Source organism: Zalophus californianus, chromosome 14 (genome assembly GCF_009762305.2).
Source record: "Zalophus californianus isolate mZalCal1 chromosome 14, mZalCal1.pri.v2, whole genome shotgun sequence".
NCBI lineage: Eukaryota > Metazoa > Chordata > Mammalia > Carnivora > Otariidae > Zalophus > Zalophus californianus.
This window is the reverse complement of record NC_045608.1, coordinates 30,544,063-30,564,459: the sequence shown is the minus strand read 5'-3', so window position 1 is coordinate 30,564,459 and position 20,397 is coordinate 30,544,063. Positions and strand designations below refer to the sequence as shown.

Below are 20,397 nucleotides of genomic sequence, written 5' to 3'. Positions count from 1 at the left end.
TTATTGAGAATAGGATATCGAAGTTTCCAACCATTGTTTTAGAACTGTGTATTTCTGCCTTCAATTCTAATCTATTTTTGATTCACATATTTTGATGGCCTGATATTGGATGCATAAATGTTTAAATTGTTATAGCTTCTTGCTCTATCAAATATTTTATTAATGTATAATGTCTTTTTTTGTCTCTTATAAATTTTTTGATTTAACATCTATTTTGCCGATATTAGTACATCCTCCCCTGCTCTCTTTTGGTTACTATTTACATGGAATCTTTTGTCATCCTTTCACTATTAATCTATTTGTATCTTTGAGTCTAAAGTGAGTCTGTTGTAGCCGGCTCATCTGTCCTGCGGTCTTGTTCCTGCACTGTGCACTCCTATTGTCTGCATGGAAGCAGCTCCCTGAGCTGCCTGGTGGTAGGCAAGAGGACTTTGGTGAGCCTGAGAAGGCACAGGCCTGCCCTGGGCCTGCAGGTTTGTGTGTCTGTCTCCAGCACTCTGCAAGGCTGGAAAAGGAGGAAGAGCCTGTCCAGAATCCTTGCAGGACAGGGAAAGAAGGGGAAATATCAACATGGAAAAACTCTACAATAAAAATGAAGGAATGGTGGAAATTGAAGGAAAGCCAAAAGATAAAGCAGAGCCTGATGATGAAGGAAAATCAGATGAGAGGAAAAGCTGGAAGTGGAAGGGAAACCAGGCAATGAGGGAAAGCTCCAGAATGAGGGACAGCCAGATGATGAAAGACAACCAGAAGGTGAGAGAAAGCAAGAAAAGCAGGGCACGTCTGAAAATGAGAGAAAAACCACATAGTGAGGGCAAGCCAGAATCTCTGGCAAAAGCCATGGCTGAGCCATGGGCTGCCAAAAAGCACCTAGCTGAAGATTATGTGCCCAGAAAAGCAAAAAGAAAAATGGGAGGTTGGATCATTCCCCCAAGGACCATCAGGAGGACTTACAGGAAAGGCATTTGGTTAGTGAGGAGTTGATGAGAGAATGTGGAGCTATGTCAAGGGCTCAGAAAGAGCTAAGAAAAAAACCAGAAGATGCATTTCATTGGATGCAAAGAGATGTACAAGATGTCAGGAGAGTGAGGGGCAGAGGTAGGGGCCAAAGGGGCCCATATCTTTAATGCCTTTGGCCTTCAATTCTAATTTCTCTGATGAGAATATTGCTGACCATGCTTTCCCTGGCAGGCATTTGCCAGGCTAAGTGCTTTGATGTTAAGCTAATACTTTGCTGTTGGTGTCAGTCTTGTTGCCAGCAGCCTTTTGATCCAACTACAGTGTTCTCTGTCTTTCTGTAGGGGACTTCCCCCAGGTGCCTGGAAAAGATTGTCATGCTCCATTACAAAATAACAGTAAAGAAAAAAACATTTTCAGAACCACACACACACAAAATAAAGTGAGTCTATTGTAGACAGAATATAGCTGGATCATGTGTTTTTTATACATTCTGCCAACTTCTGTCTTTTGACTGGAGAGTTTAATCTCTTTACATTTCAAGTAATTACTTATCAGGAGGGACTTACCTCTGTCATTTTTCTATTTGATATAACAATTTGCTATTTGCCTTATAGCTTTTTTTGTCCCTTATGTCCTGCATTACTATTCTCTCATGTTTGATTTTTTTTTTTTTTTTGTAGTGAAGTGTTTAAATTCTTTTCTCATTTCCTTTTGTATATATTCTGTAGCTATTTTTCTCTATGGTTACCATGGGGATTACATTTAACATCCTAAAGTTATAACATTCTCATTTGAATTTATACCAGCTTAACTTCAGTAATTACATATAAAAACGCTGCTCCTCTACAGCTCTGTCTTCACCTCTTTTGCTAGTTGATGTCACCAAATAACAACTTTACACATTGTGTTCCTGCAAACATAAGCTAATAATTCTTGAAATGCATTAGTGTCTTAAATTATCTAGAAACAAAATTTGGAATTACAAACCAAAGTTACAATAATACTAGCTTTTAAGAAAATGTATTTGTTTTTAAAAATCCTGTACAAAGCAAAAAGTAGAATTACAAACCATTGTTATAATAATACTAGTTTGTATAATTACCCACGTATTTACCTTTATTGAGATCTCTATTTCTTCAAATGGCTTCAGGTTACAGTTTCATTATACCTTGCAGGACTCACTTGAGCATTTCTTCTAGGGCAGGACTGGTGGTCACATACACCCTCAACTTCCATTTATCTGGGAATGTCTTAATTTCTCCCTCACTTTGAAGGACAGTTTTGCCAGACATAGGATTCTTAATTGACAGTTTTTTTCTTTTAGCTCCTTGAATATATCAACCCACTGCTTTCTGCCCTCCAAAGTTTCTGATGAGAAATCTGCTGAAAATCTTACTGAGGCTCCCTTGAATGTGATAATTCTCTCCTTTCTTGCTGCTTTCCAGGTTTTCTTCTCTTTTGAAAGTTTTATTATTATGTATCTCAGGTCAATCTATTTGAGTTCATCTTACTCAAAGTTCACAGAGCTTCTTGGATGTTTATATTCATGTCTTACATCACATGTGGGAAGCTTTCAGCCATTATTTCTTCAAATATTCTCTCTGCCCCTTTCTCACTCTCTTCCACCTGGGACTCCCACAATATGTATATTGGTCCACTTGATGGTTTCCTAGGAGTCCCTCAGGTTCTGTTCAGGCTTCTTTGAACTTTTTTTCTTTCAGTGCCTCAGACTCAGTAATTTCCATTATCCTATATTCAAGTTCACTGATCCTTTCTTCTGCTTGCTCAAATCTGTCTATGACTCCTTCTAGAGAATATTTAATTTCAGTTATTGTATTTTACAGCTCCAGAATTTCTTTTCTATCTCTTTCATATTTTCATTTTGTTCACACATGATTTTCTTGACTTTATTGACATCTTCCTTTAGTTCATTGAGCATCTTTAAGATAGCTTTGTCTAGTATACCTTCCACCAGGTCTGGTATACCTGCCACTGTTTGTTTTTTTAAGTAGGCTCCATGCCCAGCATAGAGACCAAGGGGGGCGGGGCTTCAACTCACCACCCTAAAATCAAGATCTGAGCTGAGATCAAGAGGTGGAAGCTTCATCAATTGAGCCACCCAGGCACCCTGCCACTGTTTGATTAATTTTTTGTTGTTGATCTATTTTTTTTCCTCTGAATGGGCCATAGTTCCTACTTCTTCGTGTGCCTTATGAATTTTTTGTTCAACACTGGACACTTGAATCCAACAATGTGGTAACTCTGGAAATCAGATTCTCCTCTTTCCCCAGGATTTGCTGGGCTTTGTTGCTGTTTTGGTTTTGTGGTTCTTGTAGGTTTTCTTTGTGGCCAGGGTCATCATGAGCTGTAAATCTCAGGTCTTTTCTGAGCTTTTTAGGCAGGCATGGTCACTTTCTAAAATTCTCCCTATATACAGTTGGTTTTTTAAAATCTTTATTTAAAGTCAATTTAGTTAACATATACTTTATTATTAGTTGAGGGGTGGAATTTAGTGATTCATCAGTTGCACATAACATCCAGTGCTTATTACATCAAGTGCCCTGCTTAATGCCCATCACCCAATAATCTCTTCCCTCCACCCACTTTCCCTCCAGCAACCCTCATTATTTCCTTGAATTCAGCATCTCTTATGGTTTGCTTCCCTCTCTATTTTCATCATATTTTATTTTTCCTTCCCTACCCCTATGTTCATCTCTTTTGTTTCTTACATTCCACATATGAGTGAAATCATAAGGTATTTGTCTTTCTCTGACTGAATTATTTTGCTTAACATGATACCCTCTAGTTCCATCCATGTCATTGCAAATGGCAAGATTTCATTCTTTGTGTTGGCTGATTAATATTCCATCATACACACACACACACACACACACACACACACCCCACATCTTCTTTATCCATTCATCTGTTGATGGATCTGGGCTCTTTCCATAGTTTAGCTATTGTGGACATTGCTGCTCTAAACATTGGGGTGCATGTGCCTCTTTGAATCACTATGTTTCTATCTCTTGGATAAATACCTAGTAGTGCTGGGTCAGAGGGTAACTCTATTTTTAACTTTTTGAGGAACCTCCATATTCTTTTCCAGAGTGGCTGCACCAGTTTACATTCACACCAACAGTGTAAGAGAGTTCCCCTTTTTCTACATCCTCGCTAACATCTGTTATTTCCTAAGTTGTTAATTTTAGTCATTCAGACCCATGTGAGGTGGTATCTCATTGTGGTTTTGATTTGTAATTCCTGGATGACAAGTGATGTGTAGCATTTTTTGATGTGTCTGTTGGCCACTTGTATGTCCTCCTTGGAGAAATGTCTGTTCATATCTTCTGACCATTTCTTGACTGGATTTTTTGTTTTTTTGGGTATTGAGCTTGATAAGTTCTTTATAAATTTTGGATACTAGCCTTTTATCTGATAAGACATTTGTAAATATCTTCTCCCATTCCGTAGGTTGCCTTTTAGTTTTGTCAACTGTTTCCTTTGCTGTGCAAGAGCTTTTTATCTTGATGAAGTCCCAATAGTTCATATTTGCTTTTGTTTCTCTTGCCTTTAGAGACATGTCTAGCAAGAAGTTGCTGTGGCTAAGGTCAAAGAGGTTGCTGCCTGTGTTCTCCTCAAGGATTTGGATGGATTCTTGTCAAACATATAGGTCTTTCACCCATTTTTGAGTTTCTTTTTGTGTACAGTGTAAGAAAGTGGTCCAGTTTCATTCTTCTGCATGTGGCTGTCCAATTATCCCAACACCATTTGTAGAAGAGACTGTCTTTTTTCCATTTGATAATCTTTGCTGCTTGGCCAAAGATTAGTTGACCCACAGAGTTGAGGGCCCATTTCTGGATTCTCTATTCTGTTCCATTGATCTGTGTGTCTGTTGTGCCAGTACCATGCTGTCTTGATGATTACAACTTTCTAATACAGCTTAAAGTCCAGAGTTGTGATGCCTCCAGTTTTGGTTTTCCTTTTCAACATTCCTTTGGCTACTTGGGTTTTTTTCTGGTTCCATACATATTTTGGGATTGTTTGTTCCAGCTCTGTGAAAAATGCTGATGGTATTTTGATAGGAATTGCACTGAATGTGTGGATTGCTTTGGGTAACATAGACATTTTAACAATATTTATTCTTCCAATCCATAAGCATGCAATGTTTTTCCATCTCTTTGTGTCTTCCCCAATTTCATTCATAAGTGTTCTATAGTTTTCAGAGTACAGATCCTTTACCTCTTAGGTGAGGTTTACTCCTACTTTTCTTATGGTTTTGATGCAATTATAAATGGGTTCGATTCCTGGATTTCTTTTTTTCTGTTTCATTGTTAGTATATAGAAATGCAACTGACTTCTGTGCATTGATTTTGTATCCTGCGACTTTGCTGAATTCCTGTATCAGTTCTAGACATTTTTTGGTGGAGTCCTTTGGGTTTTCTACGTAGAGCACCATGTTGTCCGGGAAGTGTGAACATTTGACTACTTCTTCTTCTCCAATTTGTCTGCCTTTACTTCTTTTTGTTATCTGATTGCTGAGGCTAAGACTTCTAGTACTCTGTTGAACAGCAGTGGGGATAGTGGACATCTCTGCCGTGTTCCTGGCCTTAGGAGAAAAGCTCTCAGTTTTTCCCCATTGAGAATGATATTCGTTGTGGGCTTTTCATATATAGCTTTTATGATATTGAGGTATGTTCCCTCTATCCCTACACTGTAAAGAGTTTTTATCAAGAAAGGATGCTGTACTTTGTCAAATGCTTTACCTGCATCTATTGAGAGGATGATATGGTTCTTGTCCTTTCTTTTCTGAATGTGGCATATCACATTGATTGATTTGTGGATGTTGAACCGCCCTTGCAGCCCAGGAATAAATGCCACTTGCTCGTGGTGAATAATCCTTTCAGTGTACTGTTGGGTCCTATTGGCTAGTATCTTGGTGAGAAATTTTGCATCCATGTTCATCAGGGATATTGGTCTGTAATGCTCCTTTTTAATGGGACATTTGTCTGGATTTAGGATCAAGGTAATGCTGCCTCATAGAATGGGTTTGGAAGTTTTCCTTCCATTCCTATTTTTTGAAACAGCTTCAGAAGAATAGGTATTAATTCTTCTTTACATGCTTGGTAAAATTCCGCTGGGAGTCCGTCTGGCCCTGGACTCTTGTTTGTTGGGAGATTTTTAATTGTTGTTTCAATTTCCTTGCTGGTTATGGGTCTGTTCAGGTTTTCTATTTCTTCCTGTTTTAGTTTTGGTAGTTTATATGTTTCTGGGAATGCATCCATTTCTTCCAGATTGCCTCATTTGTTGGCATATAATTGCTCACAATATTCCTAGAAGTGTTTGCAAAAATAAGTAAATAAGTAAATAAGTAAATAAGTAAATAAATAAATAAATAATTGTTTGTATTTCTTTGGTGTTGGTGGTGATCTCTTCTCTTTCATTTGTGATTTTATTTATTTGAGTCCTTGCTCTTTTCTTTTTGATAAGTCTGGCTAGAGGTTTATCAATCTTATTAATTCTTTCAAAGAACCAGCTCCTAGCTTGGTTGATCAGTTCTCCTGGTTTTTTGATTTCTATATCATTGATTTCTGCTCTGATCTTTATGATTTCTCTTCTCCTGCTGGATTTAGGCCTTATTTGCTGTTCTTTCTCCAGCTCTTTTAGGTGTACAGTTAGGTTGTTTAGTTGAGACTTCTCTTGTTTCTTGAGGAAGGCCTGTATTTGCTGTATACTTCCCTCTTAGGACTGCCTTTGTTGCATCCCAAAGGTTCTGAACTGTCGTGTTTTCATTTTCAGTTGCTTCCATGTATTTTTAAAATTCTTCCTTAATTTCCTGGTTGACCCATTCATTCTTTCACCACCATGTGTTTGTGTTCCTTCCAAATTTTTTCTTGTGGTTGGCTTGAAGTTTTAAAGCACCGTGGTCTGAAAATATGCATGGTATAATCTCCATCTTTTTGTACCGGTTGAGACCTGATTTGTGACCCAGTATGTGATCTCTTCTGGAGAAGTGACATGTGCACTGGAGAAGAATGTGTATTCTGCTGCTTTAGGATGAAATGCTCTGAATATGTCTGTGAAGTCCACCTGGTCCGGTGTGTCATTCAAAGCCCTTGTTCCCTTGTTGATCTTCCGCTTAGATGATCTGTCCATTGCTGTGAGTGAGGTGTTCAAGTCCCCGACTGTTATTGTATTATTATCAATGAGTTTCTTTAATGTTGTTATTAATTGGTTTCTATATTTGGCCACTTCCAAGTTAGGGGCATAAATAGTTACAGTTGTCAAATCTTCTTGTTGGATAGACCATTTTATTATGATATAGTGTCCTTCTCCATCTCGTAATACAGTCTTTGTTTTTAAATCTAGTTTGTCTGATAGAAGGATGGCTACTCTGACTTTCTTTTGATGTCCTTTGGCATGTTAAGTGGTTCTCCACCCCTTCACTTTCAATCTGAAGGCGTCTTCGGGTGTACAATGAGTCTCTTATAAGCAGCATACCGATGGGTCTTGTTTTCGTTTTTGTTTTTATCCATTCTGATACCCTGTGTCTTTTGATTGGAGCACTTAGTCCATTAACATTCAGAGTAACTATTGAAAGATAGGAATTTAGTGCCATTGTATTACCTGTAAAGTTGTTGTTCCTATAGATTGTCTCTGTTCCTTTCTGATCTTTGTTACTTTTGGGCTCTCTCTCCACTCAAAGGATCCTCTGTAATATTTCTTGCAGGGCTGGTTTAGTGTTCACAAATTCATTTAGTTTTTGTTTGTCCTGGAAACTCCTTATCTCTCCTTCTATTCTGAATGGCAGCCTTGCTGGATAAAAGCATTCTTGGCTGCATATTTTTGCCATTTATCACCTTGAATATATCATGCCAGTCCTTTCTGGCCTGCCAGGTCCCTGTAAACAGTTCTGCTGCCAGCCTTGTGTATCTACCCTTGTAGTTTAAGGACCTCTTGTCCCAAGCTGCTTTCAGAATTTTCTCTTTATCTGTGAAATTTGCAAGCTTCACTATTACATGCTGATGTGTTGACCTGTTTTTATTGATTTTTGAGGAGTGTTCTCTGTGCTCCTGGACTTGAATGCCTGTTTTCTTCCCCAGATTAAGGACATTCTCAGCTATAATTTGTTCAAAGAAACCTTCTGTACCTCTCTCCTTCTCTTCATCTTCTGGGACCACTATAATCCAGATACTATTTTGTTTTATGAAATCACTAAGTTCTCTAAGTCTCCCTTTGTGATCCAATAGTAGTCTTTCTTCCTTTCAGCTTCCTTATTTTCCTTCATTTTATCTCCTGTATCTCTCACTCTCTCTGCTGCCTCATTTATTCTCATTTTTATAGCTCCCATTTAGGACTGTGTTGTAGTAATAGCATTTTCAAATTCAGCTTGACCAGATTTTAGTTCTTTTATTTCTACAGCAAGGGATTCTCTAGTGTCTTCTATGTTTTTTTCAAGCCCAGGCAGTATCTTTATAATCAATGTTTTAAATTCTAGTTCAGACATCTTATATCCATATTGATTAAATCCCTGGCAATAATTACTACCTCCTGTTCTTTCTTTAGGGTGAATTTCTCCATTTTGTTAATTTGTCCAGAAAAGAATAGAAGAAAGAAAAAGACAACAAGAAGAACAACAGAAAATGAAACAAACCAAACAAAACACAAAACAAAACAAAATAAGAAAAAAACAAACAAGAAACAGACCAAGACAGAACACTAGATCCTGGGTGTGTTTTGGTGTGCTTATTACAAGAAACTGATCCCAAAATAGGAACAAAAGAAAAACTGATATATACATGCAAAAATAAAGTAAAATACAATGAAAGGAAACCAAAAATTATATATATATAAAACATATATATATAAATAAAAATTAAAAGAGAATAAAAAAGAATTGAAAAAATAAGAAAAGAGCTGAAAAAATACTGAAAGACTAAGGAAAAAAACAAAATCAACAAAGGCTCCACACTGTTTTCCCCAAGAGCTGAGGTTTTGCAGCCCTCTTTGGTCAATAAACTTGGTGGGAGCCAGTTGTTCAGGCTGGTCTTCTCGGGGAGGGGCCTGTTGTGCCAATCTCCAGGTCCACTTGCCTTAGTGGAAGTGTGCCTCCCATCACAGGGAGAGAGGGCTCAGTGTAAGCAGCTCTGGATTCTACTATGTGGTGCTATTTTGCTCCCTGAAGGTTTTCAGCACTGATGGTGGGATGAACATGGTGGCGCCCTGCTTTCTAGCGCTGGAACTGAAAGTTTGCACCCCCCCCCCCCGCCCACTTACTCTTCAGTGAGCCCTCAGAAAAGCAGTCACTTTTGTCTCCCTGGTTTTTGTCCGAACTCTGTGTTTACCCAGTATGTGATGAAGCTTTTTTTTTTGTTTTAAGATTTTATTTATTTATTTGGCAGACAGAGAGAGAGAGAGATCACCAGTAGGCAGACAGGCAGGTAGAGGGAGGGAGAGAACCAGGTTCCCTGCTGAGCAGGGAGCCTGATGTGGGGCTTGATCCCAGGACCCTGGGATCATGGCCTGAGCCGAAGGCAGATGCTTAACTGACTGAGCCACCCAGGTGCCCCTGACGAAGCGTTTTTATCTCAGGCATGCGACTGAGTTTCAAAACTCCAAATCTTATGGAGTTCTGCAGTGTGGACCCTTGCTGTTCCTCTTAGGGGATGGAGGGGGGGTCAGTCTCACCACACTTCTGCCTTTTGCTGGGTCCCTGCCAGGAAAGCGGTTGCATGACCATGCACTGGTTTGCAGTTTATGGCAACACAGAGCAGAAAGCCAGCACTTAGACTCACTGTTTTCAGCTGTTTTCCCCACTCTTGTGCCTGAGAACTCTGCCCACTCAGGTATCCCCATTACTCTTGTGACCCCGGGGATCCTGAGACCATGCTGTCCCACCTGGGATTCCACCCCACTTCACCACCTGAACACCTTTAAGCCAGGAACATCCCCCACTGTAACAGACTTCTGAAAGTTCTGATTTTGCTCCCCACTGTTTATAATACTTTGTGGTAGCCTCCTTAAGCTAGCTCCCTACCCTCTGTTGTATTGTCTGATATATCACCCTGGATTCAAGTCTCTGTACTTCTTACCTTCCAAAAAAGCGTCATTTTCTATTTGTAGAATTGCAGCATTTCTTTTCTCAGATCCCTGATTGATTTTGCAAGTGTTCAGAATGATTTGATAACTATCTGGCTGTATTCAAGGGACCAGACAAACTCAGGTCCCCTACTCCTCCGCCATCTTAACTCCACCTCTACAGTTGTTTTTGAGTGTCCTAGTCTTTATGTCTGGCTCCCAAAAGGGGAAAAATAGAAAGATGAAGTGTGGGGGTTGGGGGGTGGGCATTGGCTCTTTAAATCCCCAAGAAGTCACCTCAGCCAGAGGAAGGAGAGGCTTGCTATAATCAGGGAGGTATAACAATGGGTACTCACTTCCGTGTCTGCTCTTCTGTGATCAGAAGCAACTATTAGCAGTCAGAGCACATATCTGAGGTTTGGAAGACAGAGTCCTTTCTGCCCACCTTGACTCCGGCAAGCTGCATGCAAGCTGCTCCAGGAACATATGCCCAGCTGCCTGTCACATGGCTGACGGGTGGAGGATGTATAGCTGCTACTGTGTTAAGAGCTAAAATTGACTGAAATTAACTGAAACTTTAAAAAAATATATTTACTTATTTTAGAGAGAGAGAATGTGTGCACATGAGCAGGGGGAGAGGCAGAGGGAGAGGAAGAGAATCCTCAAGCTGTCTCCCTGCTGAAAGCTGAGCCTAATGCAGGGCTTGATCGCAAGACCCTGAGATGCTGACCTGAGCCAGAACCAAGAGTTGGCCCCTTAACCGACTGCACCACCCAGGTGCCCAAACTGCAACTTTTTATCCAAGCCTTCCCCTGGAAGTTGCAAGCCTTCAATAGGCTCCTGAGTTCCAAAATAGTTATAGCAGAAGATTCTGCCAGTGTAGTTACTGTCTAGGTGGGGAAACAGATTCCTGGTGCTTCCTATTCTGCCATCTTCCCAGAATCTGTGTTTGGTTCTTTTTTCATTTCAGTGTCCTTGTTGGTATTCTCATTTTGTTCATGCATTTTTTCCTGATTTTCCTTGGTTATCTATTTGTGTTCTCTTATAGTACATTGAGCTTCTTTAAGATGACTGTATTGAATTCTTGTGAGGCAATTCATATATTATTTCTTTAGGATTGATTTCTGGAGATTAAATTTTTTTCTTTGATAGGGCCATGTTTCCTTGTTTCTTCATGTGCCTTTAAAAAATTTTTTTTGTGATGAGGCCACCATTACCTTGATCCCAAAACCAGACAAAGACCCCATCAAAAAGGAGAATTACAGAACAATATCCTTAATGAACATGGATGCAAAAATTCTCACCAAAATACTAGCCAATAGGATCCAACAGTACATTAAAAGGATTATTCACCACGACCAAGTGGGATTTATCCCTGGGCTGCAAGGTTGGTTCAACATCCGCAAATCAATCAACATGATACAATACGTTAACAAAAGAAAGAACAAGAATCATATGATCCTCTCAATAGATGCAGAAAGAGCATTTGACAAAGTACAGCATCCCTTCTTGATCAAAACTCTTCAGAGTATAGGGATAGGGGGTACATACCTCAATATCATAAAAGCCATCTATGAAAAATCTACAGCGAATATCATTCTCAATGGGGAAAAGCTGAGAGCTTTTCCCCTAAGGTCAGGAACACGGCAGGGATGTCCACCCTCACCACTGCTTTTCAACATAGTATTAGAAGTCCTAGCCACAGCAATCAGACAACAAAAAGAAATCAAAGGCATCCAAATCGGCAAAGAGGAAGTCAAACTCTCACTCTTTGCAGATGATATGACACTGTATGTGGAAAACCCAAAAGACTCCACCCCAAAACTGCTAGAACTTATACAGCAATTCAGTCAAGTAGCAGGATATAAAATCAATACACAGACATCAGTGGCATTCCTATACACCAACAACAAGACAGAAGAGAGACAAATCAAGGAGTCGATCCCATTTACAACTGCACCCAAAACCATAAGATACCTAGGAATAAATTTAACCAAAGAAGCAAAGGATCTGTACTCAGAAAACTATAAAATACTCATGAAAGAAATTGAAGAAGACACAAAGAAATGGAAAAACGTTCCATACTCATGGATTGGAAGAACAAACATTGTGACGATGTCAATGCTACCTAGAGCAATCTACACATTCAATGCAATCCCCATCAAAATACCAGTCACTTTTTTCAAAGAAATGGAACAAATAATCCTAAAATTTGTATGGAACCAGAAGAGACCCCGAATAGCCAGAGGAATCTTGAAAAAGAAAAGCAAAGCTGGCGGCATCACAATTCCGGACTTCCAGCTCTATTACAAAGCTGTCATCATCAAGACAGTATGGTACTGGCACAAAAACAGACACATAGATCAATGGACCAGAATTGAGAGCCCAGAAATGGACCCTCAACTCTATGGTCAACTTATCTTTGACAAAGCAGGAAAGAATGTCCAATGGAAAAAAGACAGTCTCTTCAACCAATGGTGTTGGGAACATTGGACAGCCACATGCAGAAGAATGAAACTGGACCATTTCCTTACACCACACACAAAAATAGACTCCACATGGTTGAAAGACCTAAACGTGAGACAGGAGTCCATCAAAATCCGAAAGGAGAACACAGGTAGCAACCTCTTCGACCTCAGCCGCAGCAACTTCTTCCTAGAAACATCGCCCAAGGCAAGGGAAGCAAGGGCAAAAATGAACTATTGGGATTTCATCAAGATAAAAAGCTTTTGCACAGCAAAAGAAACAGTCCACAGAACCAAAAGACAACCGACAGAATGGGAGAAAATATTTGCAAATGACATATCAGATAAAGGGCTAGTATCTAAAATCTATAAAGAACTTATCAAACTCAACACCCAAAGAACAAATAATCCAATGAAGAAATGGGCAGAAGACATGAACAGACATTTTTCCAGAGAAGACATCCAAATGGCCAACAGACACATGAAAAAGTGCTCAACATCGCTCGGCATCAGGGAAATCCAAATCAAAACCTCAATGAGATACCACCTCACACCCGTCAGAATGGCTAAAATTAACAAGTCAGGAAACGACAGATGTTGGCGGGGATGCAGAGAAAGGGGAACCCTCCTACACTGTTGGTGGGAATGCAAGCTGGTGCAACCCCTCTGGAAAACAGTATGGAGGTTCCTCAAACAGTTGAAAATAGAGCTACCCTACGATCCAGCAATTGCACTACGGGGTATTTACCCCAAAGACACAAATGTAGGGATCCGAAGGGGTACGTGCACCCCGATGTTTCTAGCAGCAATGTCCACAATAGCCGAACTGTGGAAAGAGCCGAGATGTCCATCGACAGATGAATGGATAAAGAAGAGGTGGTATATATACACAATGGAATATTATGCAGCCATCAAAAGGAATGAGATCTTGCCATTTGCGACGACGTGGATGGAACTGGAGGGTGTTATGCTGAGTGCAATAAGTCAATCAGAGAAAGACATGTATCATATGACCTCACTGATAGGAGGAATTCTTAATCTCAGGAAACAAACTGAGTGTTGCTGGAGTGGTGGGGGGTGGGAGGGATGGGGTGGCTGGGTGATAGACATTGGGTAGGGTATGTGCTATGGTGAGCGCTGTGAATTGTGCAAGACTGTTGAATCACAGATCTGTACTTCTGAAACAAATAGTGCAATATATGTTAAGAAAAAAAAAAGAAGAAGATAGCAGGAGGGGAAGAATGAAGGGGGAGAAATCGGAGGGGGAGACGAACCATGAGAGACGATGGACTCTGAAAGACAAACTGAGGGTTCTAGAGGGGAGGGGGTTGGGGGATGGGTTAGCCTGGTGATGGGTATTAAAGAGGGCACATTCTGCGTGGAGCACTGGGTGTTATGCACAAACAATGAATCATGGAACACTACATCAAGAACTAATGATGTAATGTATGGTGATTAACATAACAATAAAAAAATTTAAAAAATTTTTTTGTGTGTGGTCTTCAACTGGCTTCATACCGGAAAAGCCCTCACCAATCAGCACAGCTAGAGATGCTGGAAGCCTCTTAATCCTTTTCTGAGGATGTGTCTTCTCTGGGCTTGTATGGTAATCTCCTAATCAGAGACATTTGCCTTTTCTTATTTATTTATTTATTTATTTATTTATTTATTTATTTATTTATTTAAAGATTTTATTTATTCATTTGAAGAGAGAGAAACAGCGAGAGAGGGAACAGAAGCAGGGGGAACAGGGGAGGGAGAAACAGACTTCCTGCTCAGCAGGGAGCCTGATGCGGGGCTCCATCCCAGGACCCTGGGATCATGACCTGAGCCGAAGGCAGACAACGACTGAGCCACCCAGGCGCCCCTGCTTTTTCTTTTTTAGAAGCTAATAATCTGTCACTTCCTTTGGTGTCTGTCTAATGTACTGCAAGTCCTGGGTGTTTCAACAAGCCTCTGAGCTCTCTTTTGCTTTCCATGGCCTCAGGCATCCAAAGTATGTTGGTTCCATGAGCCTTCTGAGGCAGGTGAAACCAAAACCAGTCCCTCAGGAAGTGTCTTGAAAAGCTGAAATGTTGGACATACATTCTACTCTTCTTTTTTTCCCCTCCTGAGGGAGAAGCTATATGTGGGATGCTTTCTCCCTACTGCACCAAGCTTTCCAGCTTGGGGAAAGGCTATTGGGTTGAAATTAAACAGCTCTTCTTACCTATTTGAACTTGTTTGTTCTTGGCTTTGAGCCTGCCTGGGCTACTATGACTTATTTAGTGATCTCTAGAGTTCTCATAATGCTTTTTTTGGACTATATATTTTTGCTTCGTTGGTGTCTTTGTGGGGAAATGAGATCTGGGGCTTCCTAGCCATCTAGTTGATATAACTCCCTTGTGGTAACTTCTTAGGACAGCAATAGGAATTAATATGGATATCAAAAAGATGCAGTGAGCAAAATTCATGAGGAATAAAGGACATACTATCAAGGAGTCACATCCCTGAAAGGCCTGAGCCTCACCTCCCTCCCTTCACTGTGGATGGAGAAATCAGCTGACTATCCCTCTTGCATAAGGTGTTGGCCAACATGCTGGAAGTCTTGGTTTTTGAATTTTGGTGATGGCCATCTTGCTGGGGAGGCACAATGTCCCATAAGTGGGTGTCACCACTGGGTGACAGGTGCCCTGATGACAGGGGGATCAAGGAAGTACCTTATGGACTGGTGCAGGGCACTGTGAGAGAGCAGAGACTGAGGGTGTGTTGGAATGAAAGGAACATTCCAGGAGAGTTAGGAGTGCTTTCTGTATAAGTGTAGGAAAATTAAAACAAAATTAAATTTACCATTTTAACCATTTTTAAGTATCCAGCTCAGAGGTAGTAAGGAGTGTTTTTGTGCCAGAAGTAATTTTGTTTTGGGAAGGATAATCTGGTGCTTTGTCAATGGCTATTTATTTATTTTTCTTGATTTATTTGAGAGAGAGAGAGAGAGCAAGCAAGAAAAGGAGAGGGAGATGGACAAGCAGACTTCACACTGAGTGCAGAGCCTGATGCAAGGCTCAGTCCCACAACCCTGAGATCATGACCTGAGCAGAAATCAAAAGTCAGACACTCAACTGACTGAGGTACCCAGGCTCCCCAAGACTAAAATACTTTCAGAGAAAAAAAGTGAAAAGACTACTTAGGAAGTAATAAATCAATGAATAATTGAGCATTGTTTGTTATATTGGCTAAGGAAATGATCATTTCATTTGAATAATGTTGCAAAATGGAAAAGAAAGAATTAGTATCCCCATTCCTCAGATAAGGAAACTGAAGGTCTGATGAAGTGACCTGCTCCAACTGCACAGTATGAAAGGGGTGTATCCAAGACTAGAACCCAAGTCTTCACGTTCTGACTCCAGGCCTCTTTGCACCATCCCTTGATGGACAATCCACCTTCCTGAAGCTGAGGCTTCCTTAGTCTCTGTAGAAGACTACCTCAAGGGAAGACACAGGATGCCAGAGCTGGTTAGCAGCAGGTGACAGCAATGACTGGACTCAGGGCCACGTGCTGGGCATTCTGTCCTCAGGATATCCCCACTTTCATTCTAGTGGGCAAGAACATGGTTTGGCAGGTCAAGAAGAGGAGTTTGGGGCGCCTGGCTAGCTCAGTAGGAAGAACATGAGATTCTTGATCTCTGGTCGTGAGTCCGAGCCCCATATTGGGTGTAGAGATCAGTAAAAGCCAAACCAAAACAAACAAAAAACTTAAAAAAAGGAGAGGGGTTTGAATTTTACATTTACGTGAATGCCATTTGTTGAGAGGCAGCATCCCTTCAGTCTCACCCTCAGCAGTGAGGCCATCTGCATGCTGTTGACCCCAGTGGCAAGCTGGGGCCCTGGAATCCAAGTATTAGGGTTGGCATAAGGTTCATGGGGATGACAGAGAGCGTGCTGCTTGCTGGCCAAAAAGCACTCAGACAGAACAAGTTCCAAGAATAGACTTTAGAAGCCTAGGAGTTGTGCGGTTGTTCTGGAGGAGGAAAGGACAGTAATGAAGCCTACCATATAAGCCCTTGGGATCCCTTTGTGCCGGCCGTCAGCCAAGAATGAAGACAGCCTGCCTTGGGGCCAGATTCTCTCCTCTCTGGGCAGCCTCAAAACAGGCCGTGTGACTGGGTCTGTCTGTCCCACCGGAGAGTTGAACTCTAGCTTAAAGGGGGCTGAGTCCATGTGGTCCAGACCTCTCCCCAGGGATGTGTCCCCCCTGCCCATCCTCAGCTCTGCTAGAGGCTCTCCAGCTTCTGGGCCAACACGCTCTACACGTGGGTGGTTATGAGACAGAATGTGGTAAAGGCCGGTGGGAGAGGCGTGTGGTGACCGTGGGCGGGACAGCCCTCCGGGGCAGGGGTGGCCGGGCCAGGCAGCGCTGGGAGCCAGCAGGCGGCCACCACAGGCCTTGGGCCTGTAGCACGGGGACCATGATGGCCTCGGGAGTGTGGCATGGGGGCGGCAGCGCGTGACAAGTTGGGGGGTTGGCTTCACACGGTGGGAACCAGGGAAAGGTGATGGGGAGGATAGTGGCCTGATCGGACACGCCTCCGGGAAAGCAGGCCCTGTGAGAGCCCAGACACAGATGACTTCAGACAGAGGGCCCGGGGGGAAAGGAACAGAGTCAAAGGAACAGAAGATAGGAGTGATCAGAGGTGCCTGGCTGGGAACCCGGGGAAGGGGGGTGGAAAGAGTCACAGGAATCACGCAGAGCGTGGCCCAGGCCTAAGGGACAGAGAACTGGGAAAGGGCCCCGCTTGCTGCGTCACCTTAGACTACAGACCACTTGATGTTGGGGAGCCTGCCCACACCCTCTGGGTGGCTAAGAGCGCGTGGGGTCTGATCCCCAGGGACATGGTGAGGGGAGCACCCCGCATGCCCCCTGCACTGGCCTCTCCATCCGGAAGGACTTTTCTATCAGCTCGGGGTTGGTGCTTCTATTCCCTCGAGAAAGGGCAACGACTTAACTGGGGCTGTAACTGGTCTACAGAAAGAATTTTATCATAATGATGGAATTTGTGCAGCTTCCAGACTCACTTGAGCCATTAGCAGAAAATTATCAGCCCCCAAAGGTACGCGTACGTGTGGGGATATGTCAGGAAAGCCACTGGTTTCCCCATCTTGCTGTTTGACCACTATGCCCGGGCGGCCCCAGCCTGGAGTAGGTGCTGGCGAGGGGAAGAAGGGGTCAAAGTCGGGAGGAGAGCCACTCCAGCATGTGGCTGCTTCTGTCCAAGCAACCCGGGGCTGGTTTTCTGGAAGTGCTAGACTTGTGAGGCATTGTGCTGGACCTAGGCTCCAGGGACACCTGCTAATACCCACAGGAGGATGGGGCAAGGGTAGTGACTGGGGGAGAGCCCGGGCACTCCGAGGGTGAAGCCCTGCAGACAGCGGGGGCCGGTGCTTTAGCCAGCGACAGCACCCACTGTAAAGTGACCTTGATGTTGTTCTTTTTGTTTGTTTGTTTTTAAGAATGAGCACATGCCAAGGACTTATTTAACTCATTAATGAGGGGACAAGTAAGATGACAGAGCTGGTTTAAAACGTATTTTAGTCATTGAAAGATTGTAGGAATAAAGTTGCTAAATTACATACAAAAGTGGTCAACGCCCCAGGGTAATAAAACTGTAACCTCTGGGTTGTAATCTTTTCTACTGGACAGTGACCATTTGTATGTTTGCAAGACAAAACTCACCACGTTGCTATTGGGCAAGGATAATTTGCATTGCTGTCAGTGAACATCTACCCCAGGAGGTTTATAAATTACCCTCCTCAATAGAGTGCATTCAGTGAAAACCAGCGTGCCCGCTGCTGGAGAACAGACTGGCCTCGAGTGGGCCTGTTGGTGGGTGCTTTGGGGTGGCATTGGGAGAACAGGCTCTCAGCTGTGTTCCTGTTTCCAAGTTTGATATAGTTCTTTTCTTAAGTGCTCCCCCTTGTAATCGCAGATAAGCTCCCAATGTTACCCTGAACACAGGAAGGCCGGTCTGGCTCGCTGACACAGGTCCAGCCAAGGTGTTAAGCCAGGTCAGACTCCTTGTCATCTGTCAGGGGAACTGGAGCTCAGAGCGTTAGTAACAAATGAGGCCGGAAAATTAACCTCACGTTGTGGAGATTGCACGAGGATTCGAGGACTGCATTTTCAATAACCGTTACCATTCCAGAGATTTAAAGATTCTCTTACATGTTCTACTCTGAGGCTGGGACACTCAACCCACGAAAGGAATCTCCACTCAGTTTTGCCTGCAGAACCTATAAAAGAGGGTTAATTCCACTCTCCTCGAAGTCCTAAAAACTGCTAAGATTCCCAGCCTGTGAGAAAATGTCCTTCCTTCCTTTTCCCCAGGAGGGTTTTAGAGGTATTATTACCAGATTTGAAGTCCAATCCATGTTCCTCAACGTTGAGGTTGTTACACCTGATCAAATAGAATTTATTATCAAATATAACACTACAAAAGAATGCAAACAAAGTTGCACAATTTGTCCAGTTGTATCCTGATTAAAAATAAGGACAGATTCTTATTGAATGTACACAGATAATGCCATTCAAAGCAAAGAAACTCAATAAAACTATTTGTTTATGAATTCTGAGATACAATTAAGAGTAAGATATTAAAGAGTGAGGGCGCCTGGGTGGCTTAGCCATTAAGCAATTGCCTTTGGCTCAGGTCATGATCCTGGAGTTCCAGGACTGAGCCCACATCGGGCTCCCTGCTCAGTGGGGAGTCTGCTTCTCCCTCTGCTCCTCTCCCTTCTTGGGCTCTCTCTCTCAAACAAATAAATAAAATCTTTTAAAAAAAGATACTAAAGAGTGTTTCATATCAACCCATCAAAGTGGAAAAATGGACACACTTGTAACATGGCCCAAAGGTATCACCACTCCGTGACATATAAAAATAAGAAAAATAAGTACTTAAAGATTATCTGTTGATTAGTTTAATATTAACGCAAGTCTTAAAGTTAATTCAGGACGTTGGAAATGATACATAAAAATGACATTCTACCGAACATAATTACTATTGGTACAACAAAGTTTGTTAGATTTGTAATTCAATAGAGTTGAACACGATTTTACATTTTTTAAATCTGAAAATTTAGATGGAAGTAATATTAGCTTATTTGATAAATATAAGAAGTATAGGAAGTTCAGATTATTTAATCTATTCAAGATAAGACAAACTCAAATTTATAAGAAATAAATGTATGCTTGCATTATACTTCACATAGGTTAAAACCAAGAAAAAAGCATGTTAGCTGTTTTTAAACCATACTTATTAACTTAGTATGATTTGTTTAATCACTTTGATTAGATTCACTTTTTTTTTACAGAAAATTGGGGAGAAATTTTTTTGGGGGAGGAAGATTTTCTGTTAAAAGGTTGGCACATTAAATAAAGTATTACAAGTTCAGTTTCTATATTTTCTGGGAATTCTGGGAGCATTAAATTGATGTAAGCATTATTAGTGGCTATTAGCCAATCAGAAAATTTATTTATTGTGATAGACTTTATAATCTAATTTATTGATACACTAATATTCTATATAATATAATATAATATTAATACAGAAAATATTTCAAATGCTTGATGTGAGAGGTAAAGAGAAAATGAGGAAAGTCTCACTGGAAACACAGAGAAAGCACTTGCAGCTCTCTTTCTATAACCTCAGCTCCAGAAACGTGACAAATCCCTGATCTAGCCCTTAAAAACCATTCTTCTTCTTAGGGGACCCAACACATCATTTTGATGGAGGCAAGCACACAAACAGACAGAAAAAAAAGGTGACTAAACCAGATTTTTTGTCATCTGTCACTTGTTAGAGTTGATCCCTCCCACCCCAAAGGAGATGGGCCTCCTAAGGGCCAACCATAAAACCTGGTT

At 41.6% G+C, this 20,397-nt stretch overlaps 1 pseudogene; it reads left to right on the top strand.

Annotated features, from left to right (window-relative positions):
- The first annotated feature begins 475 nt into the window (after window positions 1-475).
- Window positions 476-16,990, top strand: LOC113912348 (annotated as a pseudogene).
- Window positions 16,991-20,397: the final 3,407 nt, after the last annotated feature.